Source organism: Balaenoptera borealis (assembly GCF_965194805.1).
Source record: "Balaenoptera borealis genome assembly, chromosome: 2".
NCBI lineage: Eukaryota > Metazoa > Chordata > Mammalia > Artiodactyla > Balaenopteridae > Balaenoptera > Balaenoptera borealis.
In genome coordinates this window covers 148,261,796-148,275,420 of record NC_138867.1, presented here as the reverse complement: position 1 = coordinate 148,275,420, position 13,625 = coordinate 148,261,796, and the positions used below count along the sequence as shown (strand labels likewise).

Genomic DNA, 13,625 nt, shown 5'->3' with positions numbered 1-13,625 from the left:
TGATTTAATTTTCAATTCCCAATTTATATTATGTATTATCTGATATATTATAGGCAAGTACAATATAGGCTTACTGGTGTGAAAGCTGATTATTCTGTCTTCCTATTTGCAAGGAAAAGAAACTATGGATGATTTTAGTACAGAATAAATTTATCCAAGGATATCTGTAAGTTACAGGCCAGATATCCAATTATAAATTCTCTCCCTTGCTGCATATCTTCATTACGTATAATCTTTGGGGGACTTTTAAACCTATGCTCAACCGGCCAAGAGATGGACATGAAACCCAAACTCAGGTTTTTCTCCTGAGAAATTGAATCCTGAGCAGTTCATGGAAGGATGGCCTAAAGTGATTATCCAATTGTTTCTGCTCCCTAGTTCCTCAAGCTTCTCTTGTGCCTGCCCTTTATGAAGTCTGGTGCTTCATATTTTTTTCCTTTTTTATAATTCCCTATGTAAGTTTACTTTACTTCGCCAGAGTTGCCTTCTTCTCAAAGTTACCCAACAACCCTTTCCAAATGTAGATACAGTACATAAATGTAAACCATGATGAAGAAAAATATCGCTGGTTTCTTAATCCCTTTGCCTCAACAAGCAAAAAAATGATAAACAAATGAATACATGGGTTACTTTTGCATGATCACACAAAGCATTTTCATTCTGAAAGGTGACCTTTTATTTGTGAAAAACATAATCTTTTTGTTTTGCTCATCTGTGAATCTGGCTGACCTGATGCTGATGATTTTTTACTTTAGTTGATGTTAACTTTAAGTTCCTGGAAAATTACTACATGGGCTCCTGAATTGTACTCTTGATAATCTAGGCCAAGTCTGTTTTTGAACAACTGTCTGATATATGATAAGCTCGGTGAGTCATTTAAAAAGAGGCAGCTGCTTAGAGTAAAACCAAACCAAAATTTGCTACAGGAAGGCCAAGTCTCCACATTCAAAAGCAAAGTGGAAGATCATTACAATAATTTATGTAGTTTATATAGAACTTATTTTAAAAATATGGGATTGTGCTTTGTTTTCTCTGCCTTAATGTGCCATGAGGGATAAAATAAGACTTAAGTCACTATATTTCTCTGATTGTGAACGTGGAGGGTTAGATTAACTCAAAATCAAAAGAAACTTTCATTTTCTAAATTAGTAGAGTTGGCTACTACCATATGTTCTAATTTCCTTTCAAGGAACACATTTCCTGCCATACTGAGTCTCATTTCTCTATTTCTGTGGACAGGTAGTTTCATGTATATAGTGCCTCCTAGAATCCAGTAACATGAATTAGCATGAAAAGAATGTTGGCTAGTTTTGCAATGCATTTTACTTTTGCCTGTGAAGCCTGTGAGGTTTAATTTACATTGCCCTCGAAGTAGGCGGAATTGTTGTCATTATACAACGATTTCTGTATCTGTAATTCTGTCCTAAGTTTTCTGATTTTCTTTGTGGCTTCCTTGGCTGCCTGAGGCTGGAATATGCCAGATTCATTCTGTTTCTAGGAAGTGTCCCAGTCTCTTTCTCTCTCACTCTTCTCGAGAGTTCTTGTTCCTAGACTAGTTGGTATGTTTGTTTTGTTTGCCCTAGAGCAAAAGCATGATATACTGCATTACCTATCTAATTATACAGTGTTTAAAGCCTTCAGAAGAAATATCTTTAAAATATAGACGAGGACTATAATTAGGCCATTTAAAAAGCCCATTTTCCTAAATGTGAGCCATTATTTAGTCAGTTTGTTAAAGCATAAATTCCAGTATATGGTTGATGGATTGTTAGTGATTATTTGGCTTTCTTCCATCTGCCCAAAGAAAGATATATCAAGAAATTGAAAATGTCTGTGATACTTTTAAAAAGTTCTTTAAGTGGGAATAGCTTATAAATTTACCAAACTATAAGGTCATTTTCGTATTGCAGTAAGTCCATGTCATTTTTATTCCATCTGTCATGAAATGTCCTTTGGATTGAATGTGGAAGATACTTATGGCTTTAAGCCATATAGTAGCAATATCTTCAATATTCTTTTTGAGCATTGGTTAAAACAGCAATGGAATTAATGAGCTTTTCACAAATTAAATGTACATTGTATACTGTATAATTTTTTTGTGGATTGGAATATGAGATAGTTGTATAAAGAGCTAATTAATTATCTGCTGAATTTAATCTGTCTGTGCTTGAATGCTTTAATTCAGAATCCAAATGTTTTTTCCTAGAGAGTAAAGTATATTTCTAAAATCAGTCAAATACTTGTATTTACAGAGGACATCTGCCTATTTATATTGTTAATAGAGTAACTTCCTGAGATATATTTTTAAGGATCTGTTGAAGGTTTCATTCCTGATTGTCCACTGAAGAAATATTTCCACATTTTTATTTTGAATATACTGAATAGAGATTTAGTGAAGAAACACAAGATACACATATAAAATATGGAGGAATTACAGAGTTGAATTTTCTCATCAGAAACAGAAAATAAGTGGGTAAAGAAAGATGGATGGTAGTTGGAAAGACAGAGTAGATAAAAACAGAAAGAAAGAGATAAGGTTTTTGTGTGGTGTGTGTGTTTTTTCATAGTAATTTATAAAGTCAAAAAAATCATGCAATTTGGAACTCTTGCCCACTTATTTTTCTATAAAAAGATGTGTCTGTGTATAAACTCTGAAAGTATGATGAGAAAGCGGCATGTCTGCTTACCTAGATTCTCTTTATTTTCTATTCTTTTAAGAGAAGAGGTAAAACCATCCAATGCATAATGTGCCAACATCCGATTCCAGAATCCTTCAGGAATTTTGAAGACAAAGAAGGCAAGGAAGGGATGATTACCTGAGCTGAGCTATAATATTTAGGTATGTGAAGATTTAATATTGCTCGTGGCAATGCCATGCTTTGTATTTTTCAATACAAAGAGAAAGGTAAGCTAGTTTCTGTATATCTACATCTCGTGTCCTTTGTGCCTAATTATCTATTAGCAATTTTTTTTCTCTCCTAGATCTGAAACCTCTCCTTCTGCCGACTTCTTCCTAAAAGAAAAATTTAAAAATCCTCAAATATCTATCAACTTAAACAAATATATATTCATATTCATATGTAATTTTCCCAATCTAATACCTCTTATTCACCAAACATTTAACACATGGTAATTTGTCTTCTGTACTTACCACTCCATTGAAAATGATCTCAAAAACCAAGATATGAACCATTCTCCAAATGTTAAATGCAGTGACCACTTTTCAGGCCTTATTTGACTTCTCTACACTGTTTGGCACTGTTGAGAACAACTACTTCCTCCTTGAAACACGTCCTCTTGGCTCCTGTGACACTAGACTTGCCGTTCTTCTATCTCCTGCTGTGGGTAGTTCTTTGTTTCCTTTTCAGGGCCCTTTGACCATGTTAGTCTTTCCCTGGAGTCTGCATGAAGCCTGCTTTTCTCCAGTCTCTACACTTTCTAGGAAACTCCCTTACTCTCATGGCCTCAAACTCCAAGATTATGCAGATGATTCACAAATCTTCATCTCTAGGACTCTAGAGCCAAATCCCTAGTATTTACGCTCGGATATCTTTCTCTAAAATTTTACTTCCCTGCTTCCCCAGCCCTTCAAACCTGCTGCTCCTTTCGTGTTTTCTCTTTCAGTAAGATTGTCTCGTGCATACAGTTGGTGACAACTTGTACACATCCTTTGGTCTTATGTGGTATCTCGTCTTGGAACCTTTGCTGAGCCGCTGAATTTGAGTTATGTGCTCTCCTATGTGCTCCTATATGCCCACACCAGCCTTTGCTGTCTAGTCTTATTTATCATGAAGCATGGTGTGCCTCCCTCACTAGACATAAAACTGTGTGAGGGTAAGGACTTTATGGTGTTGTTCACAGACTTGTATTACCCATGATAGTGTAAGAACCTAGCACATAGTGGACTTCAAGTATTTCCTCAATGAATGAATGAAAGAGAAACAGGAGATGGACCGTTTACGGCAAGCCAAAAGGAAATCAGTCTTATCAATAGCAATGGGCCTTTTCCAGATGTTGATTGACATGTAGTATGTGAATTTCAGATCCAAAAAAGCATGGTCATCAAGTATAGTTTTACTTGCCAGATTTTCTTAATTGCATAAATTGGAACACAAGTAAAAGTGACTAAAACTGAAACCAAACTCAATTAAGCAAAATAAGAGGCTTTATTGCCTCTAGTCACTGAAAAACTCCAGGTAGTACAGTAGTAGCTGGATCGAGGGGCTCAAGTGATATCAAGAGCCATTTCTGTCTCTGTCTTTTAGCTTCCTTTTGTGTTGGCTTCACACTCAGGCAAATCACTCTCCAAGCTCTAGGTCTAATTTAGAGTCTCTCTTCTTTATGGCAACAAATGTCTTGGAATTGAACTTCATTAGTCTGAGTTGGATTATTTCTATACCTGAACTAACCATTTATACTAGGGGATCATTTATGCTCTGATTTACAAGCCTTGGTCACATACTATCTCCTTGAACAAGAGGTACTGTCAGATAAATTAAGTTACATGAACTGAGGGCAGGGGAGATGATTCTCAAATAAAATACATTCTATTACCAGTAGCAGTGGGAATGGATTCTGAGCAGGCAAAATTGGTAAGTTAGTTACTTGAAGATGGTGGTACCAGCTATGTTCTTGATTATAATGTCCTATACAGGGGAAATTTAAAATCTCCTAAAGCTTACTTTTTTTTTTTTTAGTACAGCAGGTTCTTATTAGTCATCAATTTTATACACATCAGTGTATACATGTCAATCCCAATCGCCCAATTCATCACACCAACACCCCCAACCCCCGCCGCTTTCCCCCCTTGGTGTCCATACGTTTGTTCTCTACATCTGTGTCTCAATTTCTGCCCTGCAAACCGGTTCATCTGTACCATTTTTCTAGGTTCCACATATATGTGCTAATACACGATATTTGTTTTTCTCTTTCTGACTTACTTCACTCTGTATGACAGTCTCTATATCCATCCATGTCTCTACAAATGACCCAATTTCGTCCCTTTTTCTGGCTGAGTAATATTCCATTGTATATATGTACCACACTTCTTTATCCATTCGTCTGTCGATGGGCATTTAGGTTGCTTCCATGACCTGGCTATTGTAAATAGTGCTGCAATGAACATTGGGGTGCATGTGTCTGTTTGAATTACGGTTTTCTCTGGGTATACGCCCAGTAGTGGGATTGCTGGATCATATGGTAATTCAATTTTTAGTTTTTTAAGGAACCTCCATACTGTTCTCCATAGTGGCTGTATCAATTTACATTCCCACCAACAGTGCAAGAGGGTTCTCTTTTCTCCACACCCTCTCCAACATTTGTTGTTTATAGATTTTCTGATGATGCTCATTCTAACTGGTATGAGGTGATACCTCACTGTAGTTTTGATTTGCATTTCTCTAATAATTAGTGATGTTGAGCAGCTTTTCATGTGCTTCTTGGCCATCTGTATGTCTTCTTTGGAGAAATGTCTATTTAGGTCTTCTGCCCATTTTTGGATTGGGGTGTTTGTTTCTTTAATATTAAGCTGCATGAGCTGTTTATATATTTTGGAGATTAATCCTTTGTCTGTTGATTCGTTTGCAAATAATTTCTCCCATTCTGAGGGTTGTCTTTTCATCTTGTTTATGGTTTCCTTTGCTGTGCAAAAGCTTTTATGTTTCATTAGGTCCCATTTGTTTATTTTTGTTATTATTTCCATTACTCTAAGAGGTGGATCAGAAAAGATCTTGCTGTGATTTATGTCAAAGAGTGTTCTGCCTATGTTTTCCTCTAAGAGTTTTATAGTGTCTGGCCTTACATTTAGGTCTCTAATCCATTTTGAGTTTATTTTTGTGTATGGTGTTAGGGAGTGTTCTAATTTCACTCTTTTACATATAGCTGTCCAGTTTTCCCAACACCACTTATTGAAGAGACTGTCTTTTTTCCATTGTATATCCTTGCTTCCTTTGTCATAGATTAGTTGACCATAGGTGCATGGGTTTATCTCTGGGCTTTCTATCCTGTTCCATTGATCTATGTTTCTGTTTTTGTGCTAGTACCATATTGTCTTGATTACTGTAGCTTTGTAGTATACTCTGAAGTCAGGGAGTCTGATTCCTGCTGCTCCGTTTTTTTCCCTCAAGACTGCTTTGACTATTCGGGGTCTTTTGTGTCTCCATACAAATTTTAAGATTTTTTTGTTCTAGTTCCGTAAAAAATGCTATTGGTACTTTGATAGGGATTGCATTGAATCTGTAGATTGCTGTGGGTAATATAGTCATTTTCACAATATTGATTCTTCCAATTCAAGAACATGGTATATCTCTCCATCTGTTGGTATCATCTTTAATTTCTTTCATCAGTGTCTTATAGTTTTCTGCATACAGGTCTTTTGTCTCCCTGGGTAGGTATATTCCGAGATATTTTATTCTTTTGTTATAGTGGTAAATGGGAGTGTTTCCTTCATTTCTCTTTCAGATTTTTCATCATTAGTGTATAGGAATTCAAGAGATTTCTGTGCATTAATTTTGTATCCTGCACCATTACCAAATTCATTCATTAGCTCTAGTAGTTTTCTGGTGGTATCTTTAGGATTCTCTATGTATAGTATCATGTCATCTGCAAACAGTGACCATTTTACTTCTTCTTTTCCAATTTGTATTCCTTTTATTTCTTTTTCTTCTCTGGTTGCCATGGCTAGGACTTCCAAAACTATGTTGAATAATAGTGGTGAGAGTGGACATCCTTGTCTTTTTCCTGATCTTAGTGGAAATGCTTTCAGTTTTTCACCATTGAGAATGATGTTTGCTGTGGGTTTGTCATATATGGCCTTTATTATGTTGAGGTAGGTTCGCTCTGTGTCCACTTTCTGGAGAGTTTTTATCGTAAATGGATGTTGAATTTTGTCAAAAGCTTTTTCTGCATCTATTGAGATGATTATATGGTTTTTATTCTTCTATTTGTTAATATGGTTTATCCCATTGATTGATTTACGTATATTGAAGAATCCTTGCATCCCTGGGCTAAATCCCACTTGATCATGGTGTATGATCGTTTTAATGTGTTGTTGGATTATCTTTCTAGTATTTTGTTGAGGATTTTTGCATCTATATTCATCAGTGACATTGGTCTGTAATTTTCTTTTTTTGTAGTATCTTTGTCTGGTTTTAGTATCAGGGTGATGATGGTCTTATAAAATGAGTTTGGGAGTGTTTCTTCCTCCGCAATTTTTTGGAAGAGTTTGAGAATAATGGGTGGTAGCTCTTCTCTAAATGTTTGATAGAATTCACCTGTGAAGCCATCTGGTCCTGGACTTTTGTTTGTTGGAAGATTTTTAATCACAGTTTCAATTTCATTACATTTCAGTTTCATTACACAGTTTCAATTTCATTACTCTGTTCATATTTTCTATTTCTTCCTGGTTCAGTCTTGGAAGGTTATAGCTTTCTAAGAATTTGTCCATTTCTTCCAGGTTGTCCATTTTATTGGCATAGAGTTGCTTGTAGTAGTCTCTTAGGATGCTTTGTATTTCTGCGGTGTCTGTTGTAACTTCTCCTTTTTCATTTCTAATTTTATTGATTTGAGTCCACTCCCTCTTCTTCTTGATGAGTCTGGCTAATGGTTTATCAATATTGTTTATCTTCTCAAAGAACCAGCTTTTAGTTTATTGATCTTTGCTATTGTTTTACTTGTTTCTATTTCATTTATTTCTGCTCTGATCTTTATGATTTCTTTCCTTCTGCTAACTTTCGGTTTTGTTTGTTCTTCTTTCTCTAGTTCCTTTACGTGTAAGGTTAGATTGTTTATTTGAGATTTTTCTTGTTTCTTAAGGTAGGCTTGTATAGCTATAAACTTCCCTCTTAGAACTGCTTTCGCTGCATCCCATAGGTTTGGGTTGTCGTGTTTTCATTGTCATTTGTCTCTAGGTATTTTTTTTATTTCCTCTTTGATTTCTTCAGTGATCTCTTGGTTATTTAGTAACGTATTGTTTACCCTCCATGTGTTTGTGGTTTTTACGTTTTTTTCCCTGTAATTGATTTCTAATCTCATAGCATTGTGGTCAGAAAAGATGCTTGATATGATTTCAATTTTCTTAACTTTACTGTGGCTCGATTTGTGACCCAAGATGTGATCTATCCTGGAGAATGTTCCATGCACACTTGAGAAGAAAGTGTTATCTGCTGTTTTTGGATGGAATGTCCTATAAATATCAATTAAATCTATCTGGTCTATTGTGTCATTTAAAGCTTCTGTTTCCTTATTTATTTTCATTTTGGATGCTCTGTCCATTGGTGTAAGTGAGGTGTTAAAGTCCCCCACTGTTATTGTGTTACTGTTGATTTCCCCTTTTATAGCTGTTAGCAGTTGCCTTATATATTGAGGTGCTCCTATGTTGGGTGCATATATATTTATAATTGTTATATCTTCTCCTTGGATTGATCCCTTGATCATTATGTAGTGTCCTTCCTTGTCTCTTGTAACATTCTTTATTTTAAAGTCTATTTTATCTGATATGAGTATTGCTACTACAGCTTTCTTTTGATTTCCATTTGCATGGAATATCTTTTTCCATCCCCTCACTTTCAGTCTGTATGTGTCCATAGGTCTGAAGTGGGTCTCTTGTAGACAGCATATAGATGGGTCTTGTTTTTGTATCCATTCAGCCAGCCTGTGTCTTTTGTTTGGAGCATTTAATCCATTCACGTTTAAGGTAATTATCGATATGTATGTTCCTATGACCATTTTCTTAATTGTTTTGTGTTTGTTTTTATAGGTCCTTTTCTTCTCTTGTGTTTCCCACTTAGAGAAGTTCCTTTAGCATTTATTGTAGAGCTGGTTTGGTGGTGCTGAATTCTCTTAGCTTTTGTTTGTCTGTAAAGCTTTTGATTTCTCCATCACATCTGAATGAGATCCTTGCTGGGTAGAGTAATCTTGGTTGTAGGCTCTTCCCTTTCATCACTTTAAGTATATCATGCCACTCCCTTCTGGCTTGTAGAGTTTCTGCTGAGAAATCAGCTGTTAACCTTATCGGAGTTCCCTTTTATGTTATTTGTCATTTTTCCCTTGCTGCTTTCAATAATTTTTCTTTTTCTTTAAGTTTTGCCAGTTTGATTACTATGTGTCTCGGCATGTTTCTCCTTGGTTTTATCCTGTATGGGACTCTCTGCGCTTCCTGGACTTGGGTGGCTATTTCCTTTCCATGTTAGGGAAGTCTTCAACTATAATCTCTTCAAATATTTTCTTGGGTCCTTTCTCTCTCTCTTCTCCTTCTGGGACCCCCATAATGTGAATGTTGTTGCGTTTTAATGTTGTCCCAGAGGTCTCTTAGGCTGTCTTCATTTCTTTTCATTCTTTTTTCTTTAGTCTGTTCCGCAGCAGTGAATTTCACCATTCTGTCTTCCAGGTCACTTATCCGTTCTTCTGCCTCAGTTATTCTGCTATTGATTCCTTCTAGTGTAGTTTTCATTTCAGTTATTGTATTGTTCTTCTCTGTTTGTTTGTTCTTTAATTCTTCTAAGTCTTTGTTAAACATTTCTTGCATCTTTTCGATCTTTGCCTCCATTCTTTTTCCAAGGTTCTGGATCATCTTCACTATCATTATTCTGAATTCTTTTTCTGGAAGGTTGCCTATCTCCACTTCATTTAGTTGTTTTTCTGTGGTTTTATGTTGTTTCTTCATCTGGTACATAGCCCTCTGCCTTTTCATCTTATCTATCTTTCTGTGAATGTGGTTTTTGTTGCACCAGCTGCAGTGTTGTAGTTCTTCTTGCTTCCACTCTCTGCCCTCTGGTGCTTTCCTTTTTATAAACAAAGAAAATATAAGCTGTTGGGTTTTTAATTGTTTTCCTATTGTGTATAACTTTATATTCTAATGCCAGTAAACTCATCATTTTAATAAGGACTTGGCATCTATAATTTATATCTGAATGTTTGAAGAAACCAAGTAATATTAATTAAAGGTTAAAAAAAATTTTTAATCACTTTTCTAGCTTGCCATGGCCCATAAACCTTGAATTTTCCTCCCTTCTCCCAGTATTTTTCAACTGAGCAGTCACATATCTATAAAAAGAATTACCACATTTGCAAAGCTACATACTGAAAGTGTAGTGGTACCTGCTGGTCCAGTGCTTAATCATTTCTGAAAGTCACAAAGCACATTAAGTGAAATTTCCCTCCTGGATAGGGGGTGTATACATATGTAGCTTAGGAAATGCAAAGCCAGCTACAAGGTATTTCTCCCACCTCAAGGCAAAAGCAATTAGTATGCTAAGAAGCACATGTCCTTCTAGGTCATTTTAGTTGCAAAGCTGTCTTTTTAAAGATAAACTGGGCTTTCTTGTGAAAAGAGACAGCAACATTCCTTTTAGTTTCTGATAGAGACACACACAGACAGACACACAAGCAAACTTGGAAGTTAGAAAAGCAACACAATTTGTAACATTTCTGAATCCCCAGATTATCATTTGTTCTGAGATATCTTTTTCTAACTAACTGTAAACTGATATCTGTCTTTGGAAATGTAATTGTGAAACACCACTTTAAAAGTGCACTGTGCTTAGGCTATAATTTGTAGGACATCTAGGCTAATGAACATGTGAGTATCATTCCAGCCTTTGAAAACATGCTCTTTAGAAAAGGAGTAGTATCTTCATTACTTAGACTCTTTATGGTTTCCACAAAGAGTCAACCCCAGATTGTCTTTGTTGCTGTGGATTTATAATAAGGACACAGAGAAAGGAAAGTAGCATGGGAAACAGCCTTAGTACCTTAACATTTCTTCTGGATCTCACACTTCATATGTAGCATAGATGGTCTCATGGAGAGGTGGAAGCTGAGCTCAGCATTATTCAAAGAATTCAGTCTGAGCTCCAGTAACCTGCTTCTTCCTGGGCACCTGGAATTTATACTTCCTGGAGTGTCAATCTTATTAGGGTAATGTGCCATCTCAGAGAGTATCAACTTTCCTCATATCCAGGTCTTCACAGAGTGACTTTGGCTTGGGCACTAACTAGTCACTGTTCCCACCAAAGAAAGCCAGGGATGTTTTGTTGATGCTGTACACATGACATGAGCGATCCTCTTCAGGAGAAACCACTTGGAACTGCTTTCTTGCAAGAAGCATACTGTGCAAGATGATAAGCTCTGAACTTAACTCAAAATTACTCAACTTTTTTCCCAGAATTACAACTTACAATATATTTTGGAGTCTCAGAGTATTAATTAGGGTTGGCTAGGTTATGTTGTGGTAACAAATAAGGCCCCCAAATTTAGTGGTTTAACACAACAAAGATTTATTTCTTGCTCATTTAATCTGCTGCAGATCAGTGACTCCAGGGTAGCTTAATGCCACATATAACTCAGCAGCCCAGTATGATTCAATCTTGTGACATCTTCATCTCAAGCGATAGCTTCCAGGGGAGGAAAGAGGTAAGCAAACTCACACCCATTCTAAATATTTGGATTAGCACCAATCAATTCCAAACATAGTCCATGGTCCAGAACTACTTACATTCCCCTGTTTCCTACAGGAACATTGGGAATTGTGGAGAAATGTACTCAGTGAGTATGCAATTTTTCTTTCACACTCAGTTTCTCATCTATAAATTGGGCATGCTCACAATAATGCATAGGATTATTACAAATTAGTGCTATGTAGTAATCTAGGAGCACTATATAACAAATTAAGTTATAAATCTAATGTACTTAGCACATGTTTGTTATAGAGCAAGTACTAAAGAAATAATTATCCTCATTGTTATTTTTCTCTCAGAAAAGGAACTATTGGTATAGTCATTACTTACATGTTCATAGACTCTTTCTATAGTACATTATAACTTTTAAGATGACCTCAAAACATTTTCGTGAACTTTAGATATGTTTTGTTTTCTTTCCTCTGTCTTTTCTTCTTAGTCACTCAACTGAAACCCCATAGTGAGATTTTGACAGTAGTTTGAAACACTTCAACATTGGATTGAATTATAATAATAACTGAGAACATTTTTTTTTCAAGTTGGAACTTACTTTAAGACTACAGGTACACACATATTAGAATTGGCTCTAGCTGTTGGGGGTCAGAATACATTTAACCAAAACTTCATGCTCTTTCCACAGATTAAGGAGCCAAATTCAAATTCATTCAAGGCAACATGTTTATTTTGTGCATATAATTGTACTATGGGAGCTAAGGATGACTCAGATGTATCTGTGGTTTCAAAATCTTAAACTATTGATGAATACATAGAACAAACATATGCATAATCATAATACACGTAGATTAAGCTCTAAGTATCAGCAAGAAAATATAATACCCAGTCAGGCAGCTGGGGAAGGTGACCTGAGAGAGGAAAGTTTTTGAGATGATATCAGTGGATATGGAGTATTTTAGAACGTGGAGATGAGGAGAAAGGTAAAATAGGCAGAAAGAAAAACACAAGCAAGAGTAGAGCAGGTCCTAGTCTATAAGTAAAGAATGTTGTGAAGGGCACTTTAAAAAATAGATCAAGCTCATGTATAATACTAGGGGACCTTGAAGGCTGTAATCACAAATACTTCTTAACCTACTCAATAAAGTGGATCTGCAAAAGGTTCATTTAATTTTTCCACATTATAGTCAGGTTATAGATAGGTGAAATTTTCCCTGCATTCTTTAGTCACTAGAAAATTTTTCTTGCATTGGGCATCTGTTCCAATATAAAAAATATGAAACTTTGTATCTTTAAAAACTTATTTGACCTTGTGCCACTGTCTTTCTTTTGAATACTTTTTCAGTTAACTTTTAATCCATTTGAAACCTGATAAAAGAGACGAAAGAATATTCCCCAATATAGATAGTAACAGCTGATATATATACAAGTTAATGCAGTAGATTTCCATTTTCCATTCTTAGACTTTTAGGAGCTTTGGAGGAGTGAGAAAAAAAATCAAATAGAAAATTTTTTTTTTTTTTTTAATTCATCCATCTATTTATGGCTGTGCTGGGTCTTCGTTTCTGTGCGAGGGCTTTCTGTAGTTCTGGCAAGCGGGGGCCACTCCTCATCGCGGTGCGCGGGCCTCTCGTTATCGCGGCCTCTCTTGTTGCGGAGCACAGGCTCCAGACGCGCAGGCTCAGTAGTTGTGGCACACGGGCCTAGTTGCTCCGCGGCATGTGAGATCTTCCCAGACCAGGGCCCGAACCCGTGTCCCCTGCATTGGCAGGCAGATTCTCAACCACTGCGCCACCAGGGAAGCCCAGAATTTTATTTATTTATTTATTTATTTATTTTTTGGCTGTGTTGGGTCTTCGTTTCTGTGCAAGGTCTTTCTCCAGTTGTGGCGAGCGGGGGCCACTCTTCATCGCGGTGCGCGGGCCTCTCACTATCGCGGCCTCTCCCGTTGCGGAGCACAGGCTCCAGATGCGCAGGCTCAGTAGTTGTGGCTCACAGTCCCAGTTGCTCCGCGGCATGTGGGATCTTCCTGGACCAGGGCTCGAACCCGTGTCCCCTGCATTGGCAGGCGGATTCCTAACCACTGCGCCACCAGGGAAGCCCGAGAATACTTTTTTGAAAATTGTCAAGATTTTCCACGTAGAAGTTGAAAAGTATTTTCAAAAAATTAATGGAAAGCTTGATCCTTTTCATGTGTAAGAAAGTTTTCAGAAATATTGC

General features: G+C 36.6%; 1 long non-coding RNA gene across 1 annotated transcript in view; it reads left to right on the top strand.

Moving 5' to 3' along the window:
* LOC309622734 overlaps positions 1-13,625 on the top strand; it is a 42,487-nt gene that overhangs the window by 14,966 nt on the left and 13,896 nt on the right. The window contains exon 2 of the long non-coding RNA XR_014241092.1: positions 2,719-2,839. This is a non-coding gene — a long non-coding RNA (uncharacterized lncRNA). The remainder of the gene's footprint in view (positions 1-2,718; positions 2,840-13,625) is intronic.